Source organism: Lactuca virosa, chromosome 1 (genome assembly GCF_052849685.1).
Source record: "Lactuca virosa cultivar CGN04683 chromosome 1, Lactuca_virosa_CGN04683_v6, whole genome shotgun sequence".
NCBI classification, from domain to species: Eukaryota; Viridiplantae; Streptophyta; class Magnoliopsida; order Asterales; family Asteraceae; genus Lactuca; species Lactuca virosa.
In genome coordinates this window covers 206,616,176-206,632,877 of record NC_136426.1, presented here as the reverse complement: position 1 = coordinate 206,632,877, position 16,702 = coordinate 206,616,176, and positions in this window count along the sequence as shown.

The window sequence follows — 16,702 nt, the reverse complement described above, 5'->3', positions numbered from 1 at the left end:
TAATAAAATCAAATATAATTATCTATTTAGTATTATTTTTAACAATTATTATTATTGATTAATTATATTTTTATTTATGCGATCATTTTCTAATTTCAATAATGATGTTAATTTAAAATATAATTTATTTATAGCTAAATGTAATTTATAATTTGATGTTATTATCATTTAAAATTATCATTCATTAATTTTAAACCACTTATTATTAATAATAAGTTAAAGAAAACTTTTAAGAAACACTTAATATTATTATTAAAATGTGAAACATACACTAAATAATAAAGTGATAAGATAGACAATTTGCATTTCAAAAGAGACTTGCATGGATAATATGACATATCCATGTAATTTGATTTTATTATTTATAATTATTGCTTATTAATTTTAAAACCACTTGTTATTTATTAATAAGTGAAAGAAACTTTTAAAAAGCACTTATTATTATAATTAAAATGTTAAACATATACTAAAATATAAAGTGATAAGATAGACAATTTGCATTTTAAAAAAGGCTTACATGGATAATATGGATAATATGACATATCCATGATTTTATATAATTATTGTTTTGAAGCAACATGAACATACAAACATGTATACAATAGTTAATTAAATATTATATATATCACCTTTAATAACATATGATCGATAACATGAATATGATCTAATTTACATTAAAATTTCAACCACAACATACAATGATATTCTTAAAAGAATACTTAAATCAAGAAAATACAAAAAAGAATTAGGCCCCGTTTGATACGCATCTTTCCAGGTCCAAACAGATCTTTCTGGCGGAATAGATCGGAAAGACTGTTTGATTTGCACAAAAAAAGGGTCTGTCCCGGTAAGATATGTCTTACCAGAAAGCTCCAAAATCATATCTTTCTGGCTGAATGGGCCGCAAAGACAATTATGCACCAAACCCGGCCTCTTTCTTTCTTTCTTGGATTATTAATTTTTTTAAATAACTTTTTTTAAATTTATTTTTTATTGAATTATTACTTATTTTTCATCATTCAGCACAGTCAATCAGATGTACAATCAAACAACATTGTTTCTTTCCCAGACATCACTTTACCAGACAACACTTTCCCAGAGATAAACTATCAAATGTGACCTTAGTATATAACAAACTTACAAATTAAAAACTTCAACATAATAACATGGCTCGAAAAATTGTTCAAAGCCCTCAAACTAACACAAAAAACTTTACACTTGTTTTCTTTATGAATTTTGTATGTGATTTGTATTTTTTTGTCTACTCAAAAAGATTGACATTTTTATAGTAGAGTATCAATTAATTGTTTATTAAATATATTATATAAGTTATAAAACCTTTAAATTGTTAATCATTATTAAGAGACTTTTGAGTGGTATTCATTGAAATAGGAGGTTTCAAATGCATGAGGTGTTTGTAAATTTTTATGGGGGTTTCAAATGCATGAGTTTCAAGGAAAAATGCTAGTTTTATAAGTATGTATGATATGATATACCTTTTTGGGAATCAGATGTATGATCAATACTATAAACCTCTATAACCTTCTTTCCACATCCGGTATATGCATCAAAAAACCAAGGATAGTCATTTCTAATTCCTTTGATTGTTCCAAGTAAAATGAACTTACATTCCTATAACCATACCAAAGGTGGATTAAAAAATCTTTGTATGTAAAAAAAAAAGATAATAAATAACTTTAAAGGTGATAATATACCTTCAATGGCTCGATGATATCACAAACATTTTTTTATTTCATAATCACCTTTAAACTCATCATTATAAGAAAAAGTATGACTTGGGATTACATTTATACTACTTTCAAATTTTTTTATCTCCATGAATATATAAAGGGGAACAAGATCAAGAGTTATGCATCAAATTCAAAGATTGTAATAATTAAACGAACTTTTTCTTGTATTCGTTAATCTAATAAAGGTATGCATTAATAAACAAATTGATGCGTCCAGATAAGATGAAACTCCACCATGACCAGTAAAAAATCAAATAAAAAAAACTCTTTTTATGTACGAAGTAAATATTAGACTAATAGCACAAATCATTCCAAACGTAGTGTAGCAAACTGGCTTATTAAAATAACACAAGGTTTTTTTTTTTTTTTGATTTTTGTCATAAAATCTGATAGTTGATGAGCTTGAACTCCAAAAAAGTAACCTTAAGCAATGTAGCCCTATATAAAAAAGTAATTACTTTAAAACAACAAACAACGTATATATGAGAAATATCACATAAAAAAGGTTAAAGAAATCACTCTATGTTGTGACTTGATGGATTAGGATTAGATGTGTCTAGAGTACGTCGTGATATGACATGTCCGATAACATCTACAAATGTACAAAACAATAATACGAATTATGTGAATAATTTAAAGAATGTAAAAAAATAAGTAAAATAACTAACCGAAACACAAATTGGTCGAGCAAGTTTATTGTAGAATTGAAGTAGAGTCAATAAAAACAAAGCCATGAAGTCGACCTGTAAAATTAGAACATTTCTTAAGAAGAGTTTTCCATTGTAACACAATTTGTTGTTTTTAGCTAGTAATACTAAAACATTCACTTGTTGCTGTAACATCGTGATTTTTCAAACTAAAAATTTCATTTAAACTCATATAAATTCTCATGTCACCTTCTATTAAAATCTCATTTGCTCTTTAAGTTACAAACATAACTCTATATTCAATTAAATAATACTCCAGGATCCTCAAAACATAACTCTTTCTCTGGTGTGTACAATCGAGCCGGTGCCGTCCTGTGATCCTGAGAAAAACCTGCAACACATATCACATAACACTGTAAGCACGAAGCTTAGTGAGTTCCCCAAAATACCACTCTAACACATATTAGCCACTCGAGGCTATAACTCTATGGGCCTTCTTGCCCTAACTCTGTGGACCCTCTGGTCCTAACTCTGTGGACCCTCGGGTCCTAACTCTGTACACCTTCCGGTCCTAACTCTGTAAACTCAGAACATGCACAACATAAATCACATAGAAATATAGCAGTCCAACATATAAGATACTTAACATACAAGATACTCTGTCACATAACTCTGGTTACCTACTCAAGGTAAAGTATAGTGAGAAGACTCACCTCGAGTAACTCGGTAAATCTCGAACTCTGTAAAATCTGGTCTAGCCCCCGCCTAATCATATGAAATATACACTCTAAATCAATACATCTCTCAAGGCTAGACTATTCCTCCTCTTAGTACTCTCAGAAGGGTAAAATACCATTTTACCCCTCCCATGGCTCAAAGGCCCTAAAGTTGACCAACCCTAAAAGTCAACAAAAGTCAACCCTCCGGGTTACGATGCGCGTACCAAACACGTACGCTGGGCGTACCCGGCGTCCTCACAGAAACGGGGTGCGCGACCCCTTACGCTGCGCGTACTGAGATTACGCCCCGCGTAACTCTCAGTTTCAGTCCCTTAGCTCTTGAGGTCTTAATCAGTTAAGACTCTGGTCCAACTTTTAGATCTGACCGTTTCTAAGCCTCTTAATCCATAAAGTCGATAACTTTAAGCCTTTGCATGGCTGAAGAAGTCACTAACACCCAAAATATACCACTTCTAGCCCTAGAAAGCTCAAAACTCTAGCATGTCCTCATATCAACGACCAAGATAGAAACTTTATGGATCTAAAACATAAATATCACGGAAAGGGGACAGATCTTGGACCTTGGAGCACCTTACACTCATAAAGTCTCCACCTTTGGGACTTTTAACCCTAGAAATGGCCCATGCAACAACAAACCAAAAGAAGAGGAAAGCTTTGAACTTTATACCTCTAAAAGCAGCTCCTTCCTCTGTAGATCTCAGATCCAAACTTGCACTTCAAGCTCTAGCCTCCACAAGCTCCTCTCCTTATTCTTCACTAACACCCCAAGGCACTTTTAGCTCCAAAATCACACAAACTCACTAAGGACGATGGGAAGTTCTCTCTTAGGGTTTTACTCACTGCTAGGGAGGCTGAGAAATGAGCCTTAGCATCCAATATATAGGGCACAAGTCTGAAATTAGGGTTTGCACCTGGACACATTACGCCCAGCGTAACCCTGGGTACGCCCAACGTACTCAGGCGAGTCCACGTCCAAAATAAGCGCATGAGTACGCGCAGCGTACTCTTGAGTACGCCCAACATACTCATTTGCTACCAATTCCTCTTAAGGGCTTAACTTGACACTTTGAATAAAAGAAGGGCTACATAGCTGTACCTGAATTTCGGGATGTTACAGTTGCAGCCAAGTTTGAGTTTGTATTACATAAGTTTCTCTAACTTTTAGAAGATGTTGAAACCTATTGAAGTTACTATAGAAAACACGAGCTTCGATTTGTGTGCCCTGTAACAATGAAACTAACTTTTTCTTGTATTCATTAATCTCAAAAAGGTTAGCATTAATAAACAAATTAGATGCGACAAAATAAGATGAAACTCCACCAAGACCTCTAACAAAAAAAAACACTTTTTATGTACGAAGTAGATATTAAACTAATAGCACAAACCATTCCAAACGTTGAGTGTAGCAAATTGGCTAATTAATATAACGCAATATTTTTTGTGTTTTTTGTCATAGAATCTAATAGTTGGTAAGCTTAAACTCCAAACAAAGTAACCTTAGTAGTGTACCCCTGCAATTAAAAAGTAATTACTTTAACACAACAATCTACATATATATGAGAAATATCACATAAAAAAGGTTAAAGAATTCACTCTATGTTTGTTAAGGTCAACTTCATATTGTGACATGCTGGATTTGGATTAGATGTGTCTAGAGTACGTCGTGATATGACATGTACGATAACATCTACAAATGTACAACACAATAATATGATTTATGTAAATAATTTAAAGAATTCAACGAAGAAGTAAAATAACTAACCAAAACAAAATTTAGTCAAGCAAGTTTGTTATACAATTGAAGTAGAGTCAACAAAAACAAAACTAAGAAGTCGACCAGTAAAATCAAAACATTTCCTAAGAAGAGTTCTCCATTGGCACACAATTTGTTGGTTTTGGCTAATAATACCAAAAACCTTCGCTTGTAAAAAAAGTTGCATGTTGAACCTGTTGAAGTTACTATTGAAAACACAACCTTCGATTTTTGTGGCTTGTAAAAAATAGCATGTTATCTAATAGAATACAAATTATCATTCATTGCCTTTCTGAAACACCAATACAAGTATATTTACAATATACAAATATAAAATTGGGCCTATACAGAACAATGATGGGCTAACCAATACATGGGCTAAGAGTATTATACACTAATACGCCCCCGCAGTTCGAGGGGTAGATGAAGGTAGAACAATCAAATTGGATCGAAAATCAGAAAACAAAGAGTGTGGAAGCCCTTTCGTGAAGATATCTGCATACTGAAGTAGTGGCAGACCCTCTTAGGGGCCAGGGGGGCCATGGCCCCCCTGCTTTTGAAACTCATAATACCTTATTATATATAACCAAGTTATAAAATATTTACTAGAATGAAAAATTAGCCCCCCCCCCCAATTTTCAGATTTTTTAGTATAAGCAATACATTTAATTTATACAACTTAGTTTTTAACTAAAACAATAAATACCCAATGATAAACTTTCAGAAAATCACTAAACAAAATCACAGATCAAAAGTAATTCACCTTTTTTAGGAATCTGTTGTAAATAGGAAGCTATATATATTAAATCTATAAAATAAATAAAATCCACATATACAATCAAATTTAAAACCATTTAACTTTGAGTTTAAGAAAACTATAAACCTAAAATTAGATTTTTGCCGCCGTGAAAGACCTCTCAAAACTCATCGGAAGAACAATGTCGTCCGCTTAGATCGCTGCTACATTTGTATGCGCTTGCGGTGTTCGTTGCATGTGTTTATGGTATGCTATCTATCTCTCTCACCGTCTTTATCGGATGTCGGAGCCTGCTCGTTTTTTCCCAAGTCCCACTATAGGTAGCTACATTTGTATGCCCTTCCGGTGCTCGTTTTTCTCTCGCTTATTTAACACATAAAGAAGAGCATAAAATTGTGATTAAACCTAGTCCCTATAACCAGTCCCTATAGTTTGCAATGTGACTACTCCCTGTAAAGCTGTAAAGTTGTCAAGGTAACAAGCTGTCATTGCTATTTTATTGGATTAAACTATTTATTTTTATATGTAAGTTTATTGTTTATTAGTATATATAAATCAATTCTTGCATTTGAAATATTTAGATGCTTATTACTTATTTGTTGATTTATTTGTAAGGTGTACCAAATGGAAGTAATTTAGTATGACTAAAAATTATCTGTAAATAAGTACATAAACATTAAAATATTCCTTAAGATTTACATATATGTATCTTATTCGTATCGTACCAAATGGAAGTAATTTAGTACTTATATTTAAATGATCCCTTTCAGTAACGTTACATCGTTTAGACTTTGATATGTCATAATTTTGAACCACTTAAAAGATTTTTTATTTTGAAGTTTTGATTTCGGCCCCTCTAGTTCTAATGCTCGTGTTCCGCCCCTGTACTGAAGAGAGGATGGAACGTGTAAAACACGGACCTGATCGGTAGCAACTCGATCCCGTACAAAGTGAATGTCAATCTCTATGTGTTTTGTCCGCTGATGTTGTACAGGATTGGAGGAAAAATACATGACATTGACATTGTCACAGTATACAATGGTGACCTTTGTTATTCAGCCTCTGCACTAGATCTAGACACAGTAGCCTGGTGTTTAGAAGACTAGGAAATGATGTTGTCACCCAAATAAACACAATAACCACTGGTAGAATGTTTGGAGTCAGGGCACCCTCCCCAGTCAGCATCAGAGTAAGCGATAAGACTGGATGTCGAGGAGGGTTGGATATGAATACCGTAATCAATCGTGCCTTGAATGTAGCGAAGGATGCGCTTGAGAGCGTGAAGATGAGGCTCACGAGGGTCATGCATATATAAGCAAATTTGCTGCACTACATAGGAGATGTCTGGGCGAGTGAAAGTAAGATACTGGAGACCACATGCATGACTACGATATAAAGTGGGGTCCGCAACGGGAGTACCAACATGAGAAAACTTTGAACGGGGCTCGGTAGGAGTGCGACATGGATTTCATGTAGACATGTGAGCACGCTCGAGAAGTTCCAACACATATTTGCATGGAGAGAGGAATATACCAGACTGCTAACGAGAGGCGGAGACGCCAAGGAAGTATGACAGGTGTCCCAGATCAGTCATGGAAAATTCAGTGGAAAGCATGGTGATGATACGTTGGAGTAGCTATGAGGAAGATGTTGAATGAGAAGTGCCACCTGTGTCCATTAACTAGGTGTAATCATTTGGCTGTTGAAGAGACATGTCAAAGCTTCACCAATATTTGTGGTTTAATCACTTGCTATTGGAGGAAACCAATTCCATGGAGGCTGTATAGGAGTGGATTGGGTGACATGGAAAGTAGCTGCAGGCATTGGTGCACGGTGTTGGCCGAGAATTGCAAGTTGTTGTTAGGTAGAAAATGGCGAGCTATTGAGATATGGAGGTTGTTGTGGTGATCGGTAAGTGAACCAAGGGGAAGGAGGCCACCATGGTGAAGGATAATGAGGCCATGGAAGCGACTGAGATGGCCGCTGTTTCTGTTGACGTCCCGCCGAGGGCTGCTGGCGACGACTGTCGTGGTTGTTGTTACGACAGTTGTCGCGTGGTGGTCCTCGGTGGAGGTTGCTGTGATTTGGAGCACGGGTAGGGTTCCCCCGGGGATGATATTTAGACCCATCAGTTGCGGTATGGAGAACCTAAGAAGATGAAGAATGGTCCGAGTGGGCGGCATGCAAAGGACGAGTTCGATCCAATCGTTGTTCTTCAAGAACGAGCATGGAGCGGGCTTGAAAGAAGCTTGGAAGTGGCTCACAATGGCGAATAACAATAGCAATGTTGTCAAACTTGGGACCCAAGCCATTGAGGAGATGCGTGACCAAGGTTTTCTCGGGGATGGGTGACCCAATGTTTGCTAATAATAGATGGGCTAAGAGTAATATACACTAATATTATCAAATAATATTCTATATATAAGTAAACATAAGTAGTAAACTTTGAACATAACGTGTTCATCCATAATAATTAGTTCGATTGATAACACTTCTTATTTGTGTTGGGTATAAATTTCTTCATCCTCAACACTCGAACCTTAAATGTTGTATATGTGATACTAATCTAATGTTTTGTAAGTAAGTAACTTTGGCAGTAAACTAATACATCCAAATATAAGGTATTATTATTATTGCTCTCAAGTTTATAAAAAGTTGCACTATTGGTTCCTTGAGAAAAAAGGAGTGCATTTTGGCTATATGCTTGGCATACGTATGGTACGCTGGACGTACTAGACTAGCCTCCAAACCCTTTTAAGGGTTCCTCGCTATTTAAACAACTTTATATCCCCTTTGGACTATCTTTATCAGCCACCATTCTATCCCCAAACCCTAATTTTGAGTCTAAGTCATTTGTGTGAGTTTTGGGAGCTTTTAAGTGATTTTGGTGCATATTGTTGAAGAGGAGGCTAGAGGAAAAGGACTTGTTGCTTGGAAGCTTTTGGATACAAAAACATTTCCTCATTGTGCATCTTTTTCAGGTATAAAGTTTATACCTTGATGAGTTTCCTAGTCGATCTCCATGGTTGAAGCTTTATGAGCTTTTTGTCCCCAAGATTGGACCTTTATCAGTTTGGAGCACTCCAGAGAATATTAGTTGTCCTTTCATGCATTGTAGGACTTATGATCATTCCCTATAGCCCATGCATGAGTAAAGTAGCTTAGAGTGTGTTGGAAGCTAAAGTTTGTTGCATTGGGTCCTTCCTAGCCATGCAAAAGGATAATGTCAATGACTTTATGGGTTAAGACAAGTCGGGCGTAATCCTGGCTACATCCATCCCCATCCGGCCATTGTTCGCGTTGTACACCCCATTTAAGGAAGTGTACGCCGAAGATACGCGTTTGGTAGTCGACTTTCGTTGACTTTTGACTTTTGGCCAAGATTTAGGGTTTTTGACATTGAGAAGGGAAAAATGGTCTTTCTTCCCTTAGAGGACATAGTTGTGGGATTTGGACTCGTGATTTGAGCTTTGGACCTTAAATATTAATTAGGTTTAATTATTTCGTTGACTAGGAGTAATCTAGTTCTGACAGTTCGAGTGTGAGATTTACTTGTTGTTAGTATTAAGTGAGTCTCCTCACTTATCCTTACATGTGTGGTAGAATAGTTGTATTAATGATGACCAGTTGGGTCTACTGTTATCGGTGAAGTATATAGTATCAGACGAGGAGTCTTGGGTTTCTTGGCGTTACTCATGGGGCAATTCCATGTAAGTGATGCTTGACACAATTATCACAATACCCATAGTTAATTTGGTAAGTTCATTAAATCCAACATTAGTTTTAAAACATAGACCAATTTTACAAATATATTTTTATAAATTTTATATACTATGTCATTCTGGCAATTAATGATCGACCATCAATGGATATTTACCAACAAACTTGATTCTCGATAATCAATCGTCCATTGGAAGTTTGTGCGTGTGTTATGTTTCTTGCATGTTTATCAAAATCATTCAACTATCATTGACATGTTCTATAACTCATATTGCATTGAAACAAAAAAGGAATCCAAATATACTTTAAATGCAATGTCGCAATGAATATAGCACAATGTGTAAATATCAAAACATCGGGTGTGAGTAATCGAATAATCATCCAAATGAAGTTGCCGACAAACCTTTCATAAAATTGAATCTTTCTCGTTGAGCTTTCTTAGACATTGAGAGTTTAATTCGAGGGGGTGCAAAACGATAAATATATGTAAAATTTTACCTTATATACATTATTAAGATCAGTTTCTTTATGAAATTTAATTTTTAAATAAATATAATTGTTAGTATACAAGATCATTATGATTTCGTTAAACACAATCATAATTTTAACTTTTCGTGAAACCATTAATTTTGTAGCCGAACATTATAATAAGTTTGTACTTATAACACCCTTTCATGTTGAAAGGCTAAACAATGAATATGCATATTCTCACTTATGCAAGAAAGAAAAATGTATCAAGTGTTTTTGAAAAAAATATAAATAAAGATAAAAAAAATAGTTATGTATAGTAAGAAGTATTATGGCCATTTAAAAATATAAACAACAAAAGTGTCATTTTCCGTAATGGTTGGGCTGTATGTGACGATATGTACAATTTTAGGGGAGGTTGATGCAAATCACCATCGTTAGAGATCAGGGTTAGGGTTGACACCCACACTTTCTTACTATATATATATATATATATATATATATATATATATATATATATATATTAGATAATCAGTTTTGATTTTCATACGATTTGACAGCCGCTGTCATAATCAACCCTGTGAATCTATATCTTCAAACTATTCAACTACTGGCTTAGGAGGATATGCATATCTGAAAATCATGGATCCTTTTGATAAAGTTATCGATCTTCGTCTTTTTCGGTCTTGATAATCAGCAAGACTTTTATGTGGCGATTTCAAAAACAAATTCTCTATCATGCACATAGATCCAAAAACTAGCAAAGATCCATAACATTTTAAAACGAAAAACATGTAAGTTAACTGATACGTTAATTTATACCATTCTGAATCATGTGTTTTCAAGCTGTTTTGTCATTTTTTTGGTGTTTCGAAGTTTATGTTGTTTGCCTGTCACTCACACTATTTCTTGATCTTTTCTCAGTCTAGTAGAATCAGATCGGTACCAGTTAGGTGTTCATTGCATTTCAATGGTTTTGTGGGTTTGTCAGAGGCCGCTCTACCTTACCCTTTCAAAGGTATGTTTATCAAACGTTTTCTTATGTAATTGTTTTGATTCCAATAAATTTTTAATGCTCAACTTTCCAATTTATGCTATATCTAGTAACGCTTCAGTAGTGTCTAAATCTGACATCTTGTTCCATCATTACTGAATAATGTTTGGAGATGATGGCGATCTTGACAGAAGTTGCAGATCTGATCTGTAGTTCTTGACGTGTACTGCTTGTTTTAGTTTTGGTCGAAGGATACAATGGACATTCAATAAAAATCCAGTTATGCTGTGTTTTCATTTCTGATTGTTAGATTTATCCTCCTTGCAGTGTAAAGGGAATACCATATAGGGTGTTTGAGGGCACATCCAATACGCACAAACAACCGCTTATGGTCCCCAAATGATCTGCCCATTTGCAAGGTTGTGGGATCTGCTCAAATTTATCCTCGGACAAATCAAAAGAAAGAATTAGCGGCATCTGATAAGCTGAACCATGACAAACAACCCAATGAAGTGCGCCACTGTAAAGGAAACCAACCCTACTGACAAAAGTGTAATTCACTTCTCCAATAACTTCCCAGACGTTGGATTTTAAAGTAAACTTTGGACGAATACCACCATTTCTAAATCCTAATACCACCTTGTAGTCATCTTTGGACGAATCATAACCAAAACCATAAATCATATATCCCCCTGAGGGATTTGGGGATTTTCTAGTTTATTCACTTCTCGGGTTTCAGGATTGATAAGTAAAAATTCGGTACGAGAGGGAGAAACGCATACCAAACCATTTGAAGAACCAAGTAGATGACAAGTGCGACAGACAGACAGATAAGATTTTATCAGGGTCATATAGCCAATCACCACAGCGCGTAGTAGACATAGCAATTCTCCTGCTTCTCATTTTGTTATTTTCACAATCCCGGCGATAAATGTGTTCGAGATGGGATTTGATGAAATTAGATTCAGAGTTCAATCATTTCTATAACTTTGAAACGCTCCTGTAACGGATCAGATCCCTCACCTCTAACCTTATCAGTATTAGTTGAATCATTTCCTTGGGCAACTGTGCCATTGAAACCCTAGAACTGAATGCCCGTGTTTGGAAAAGAGAGTGGGTTGCGTGTGAGAATATGAAATGTATATATTTTGGTATGTGAAATTTGTATATTTTGGTATGTGAAATTAGATGAAATATATGAATGTATATATAAAATGTATATGCAAATATGTATATGTATGTGTGAATATGTATGAAAACAATGTATATGTATGTGTGAATATGTATGAAAAAAAATGTATATGTATGTGTATGTATGAAAAAATGTATATGTATGTGTATGTATGAAAATGCTCGTTCCACGGTTGATGTTGCAATGGGTAAAATCAATGCTAATTTTAGTAGTAGATATACCATTAGATATATGGTATGCTTGTTTGCTTCAACCATCATCTTTGCCAAGTTTGCAATTCCCTTCAAGTTATTAAACTTTTCTTCTCCACGTACATCCGTAATATAGTTTTGAAGATTTTCTCTAAGTGTTCCAAGGTCACGCATTGGGAATTCGTTAAGATAAATTTTAGCCATTTTTAGTAGTGCCTCCACATTAAATGCTTGAAAAGACTTACTTGGACATAAAGAAGTCATCAAAACAAGTAATGTTGTGTTTGCTTCATTAATGCGATTGTTGAGCTCCTGAAATTGCATATCTATGACCACAACAAATATATCAACTTTGTAGTGGTGCAAACAATTAATCTGCGAGTTAAACAACAATACTTGTTAATAGTTAATTAGGAAAGTTCTGAAAATAAATAAACTTTCTAGTCGTTAAACTTTGAATCTTTCTGACAACTTAATCCATTGTATTATGGAGCTTCCATACTCAAAATATCAAAATCACATTTTTCACATTTTTCACAGAATAAATTAACATCGTTTAAATGTGCCCCTCCCCCCCTCCCACCCGCAACCTTCATTCTTATTTTTTTTAGTCTATTCTTAGAGGACCTCACTTGATGCATGACATTTACAATATTTTGGTCTTTCTTTTGTAACATGGTATTCAAATCATTTGTGACCCCTAAGATATCAACCATCAAGTGTAGGCAAAATATAAAATCAAATGTTCGTAATGACTTCAAAAGATGATGTGCTTCGACTTTATGATCTTGAGAAGTACAATGTTTTATAATGTCTTCGAGTGCTTCACAAATTAGAAGAATATATTCTCTTGATATTTACTAGTGAACCATAATGCAAAACCCATGAGCATCACCTGGTCATTTGATACCAACTTCTTGATTCAAATCTATACCACTTTGGATGACACCTAAAATTGAACTAAATAATATACAAAAATTAGCAAGAAAACAATGTCAATTAGCATAAAACAAACTGACAAAATAAAAGAAACCTGCGGCTAATGCTTCCACTACTATTGTTGATTGTTTCTCTCTTAACATGTCTCGATGCTTATAAGAACATCCAATAAAGTTTAACAAACGAGAAATCAACTGAAAAAATCATTAATGTCGGAGTGATTCTTTGCAACAAACACAAGTGCTAACTGTAACTAATGAGCAAAACAACGGATATAATGTACAGATCCACTTCTTTCATAATGAAGGTCTTCAAGCTATTAAATGCACCTCTCAAGTTACTAGCTCCATCATAACCTTGCCCTCCGATAATATGTGTACTTAATCCATATTCTAAAAAAAATGAATAAATTATCTTTTTAGGTGACAATGTTGATGTGTCACTTGTTGGATTAGGTGTCTAAGCCCATAACTATTTTGGTATGTACTTGACCCGATTATGAGCATGGTCCTTTTGTGTTGCCTTCACCATAGCAACTTGTAGGATGAATTAAGGAGATAGAGGATTAATTATGATTTGTTAATATATTATGAGAATAATATATTAAAAGAGAAATCATATTATTTAATTAATATTAGTCAAGAATTAATTAAGAATTAATTTTGTGGCTAAAAGAGATTAATTAAATAAAGGGGACTAATATTGTAATTATAAGATAGTTACAAAGTTGGGCTTAGGATCCATAAAGGAAGCATGGACGAATTCTATATGGAGGTCCATATAGAAATCGTCCAAGGGCCTTCTGGAAGGGTCCATGGGCTGCTTAAGACCTAAGCAGTCAGATTAGGGTTTCCTAGTTGAAAACCCTAATAGCCTAAGTATATAAGTGACACACCCCACTAAAGCGGAAACACAAGATATGACAGCGATAAAGTTTTCATTGCAAAAGATAAAGATAGATCACCATGTCAATAGTTAAAAGTTTACAACCCATAATTTAAACAAAACAAAGTACAAGTTTTCCAAAATGACATTGTTCAAAATATAACTTCATAAAATAACTTCCACACGATGCAGCGTGCTCTATGATGATGGATCTTTATATCCACTTACTAATTATTTCTTGAAAAAGCATGTAAAACGAGTGTCAACTATGAAAATAGTTGGTGAGTTCACAAGTTTATAAAATTAAGATTTGGTATAAGACTTTCCATAAATACAAGTACATTGCTTTAATGAGAAACAAAGTTCATTTCTATAATGAGAAACAAAGTTCATTGCTATAATGAGTAACAAAGTTGATTGCTATAATTGATAAACGAGTTTATTGCCATAATAAATAACAAGTTTGTATGTGTAAGAGCAAATAATGAGTTCCCAACCAAGCCTATGATTGATTCCCTATCAAGATCTACGTTTATCGTTCCATAGATTATATGGTATCATGCACTCCAACAATCAGGCGAGTGAGGAGTTGTCAGTTCCTAATAGCGCTATCCATAATGACCATTGCCTCAAAGAGTTAATGGTTGGAGTAAAGTCTAAGGGAAGGGACTTAAGACGATAAGTTGTCATGTTTCGTGTTGCATAGACATACATAGCAGAATATAGAAAATTATAGCAAAATATAGCAATCAAGTTTGATACAATTCAATTTAAATACAATGAATAATAAATAGCTTTTCGAACATGCTTTTCCACCCCAAAACATAAAAACCGAAAATAGGGGGAGTCGTGAATACTCACTATGTTTCAAGTAACTACAAGTGGTGCCTCGGAATACACCAACGCCTTACTACCAGGATCCTACGACATCAAACACACGCTAGTGAGTTTCTATGTCGAAATCTAATGCTAATATACTAATAACTACGTATAGAGAAATGCCAAATTTTTGTTCAAATATTGGTTTTATAGTAAATGGGTAACAATTTTTCTGAAATGGTGATATTTTATAACTCATGTGATTAAGAAAGTTTTAGCTATTATTTTCCAGGTTTTTCTAATATTAATTGAATGTATTTCAACACATTTAAAGGTGTTAAAAACTCCTAAAAATCCAAAAATATTATCAAACAGTTTCCAAAATTCATCAAATTTTACATTTTTGTTCCAAATACAGTAAAAGTCTTTTAGAAATTTTCCTTTGAATTTTTGATGTGACTAACTATTTTTCCAAATTGTTAAGCCTTCATAAAAATATAATTTCATGAAAAATAGTATCCAGATGATAAAAATCCAGAAACTTTTTATAATACTGCCATTAAATACATTTAAGCTGGGAAAAATATGAAAATGGGTTTCTAAACAGTTTGACCCACTTTTATGATTTTTGTGCATTTATTCTAACAAAAATGAAAATAAATAGAAGACAGTTTCTAAAATTGCCCAAACTTTTTGTAACACTATTATCGAACATATAGAAGCTGCGAAAAATATAAAAGATATTTTTCAATCAGTTTTGCTATTTTTCATTGTTTTATTCTCTTGAGTAATCATTAATTGGTGAATAATTATGAAACAGTTAAATTAAATTACCAAAAAAAATTTAAATTTCATTTACATTATACATAAACTGAGAAAAATGCCAATGGTGATTTTTATATTCTGTAATCCGATTATGTGGATTTAAGTGTATTTAATCTTAGAAAATAAAAGAAAAATAGTGTGCGGAATATAAAAATAATCCAATTTTTTTTAGAGTTATCATATCTTATAAGGTCTTCTGGTAAATGTTCATGAATTTTGGATTAGTAGAACTATTTTTCCCATTATTAGTCCATTATAAATACAAAAATTGGTGAAAAATAGGTATGCAATATGAAAAATTCTAAAAATATTTTTCTGAGTATTCCAAATGCAGTTGGATCTGCGAAAAATCTTAGATAGCCTTTTCACATTCTCGAAACTGGTTTTATGATTTATTTAGATTAAACAAAAAGAAAATTTAAAATCATAGAAAACAGTAACCAAAATGGATGAAACTCATTGAGATGTCATCATTAACTTTAGGGGTCATCCATGAATTTACCTAGGATTTATAGACCTCATAAAGTATTTTAAATGATTTATGGCCTTGTTTTATTGTAATAATTTTATTAAATTAAAGAAATGATAAAAGCTCTTGGAATTTTCCAGATCCTCATATCATCTTACTCGGAATCTGAGAAAATTTTATTTCGAACATAAAAGGTTATCTAGATTTTTTATGAATAAAATCATTTACATGCACTATTAACAATGTACTTTGATCATCAAGCTCTTTAACTTGATGTTCATCACATGCATCATGGTTTGTAGACCATGCATGGATATATTTTGTTCATATTGATGTTTTCAAATGAAAAACTTGAATGCATAAGGTAGATGAACCTTTAAAACTAGTAAAAATTCATATTTTAGGGTTTGACATAGGTTTTGGTCCTTGGATTTCACCATTAAAGAACATGCATGTTGTTTTTGGGTGAAACCCTACCACCATCATCATCAAACTCGAAATTTCATGGATATGTTCATGTATGTTCATAAAGAATGGTGTAGAAGAAGGAGA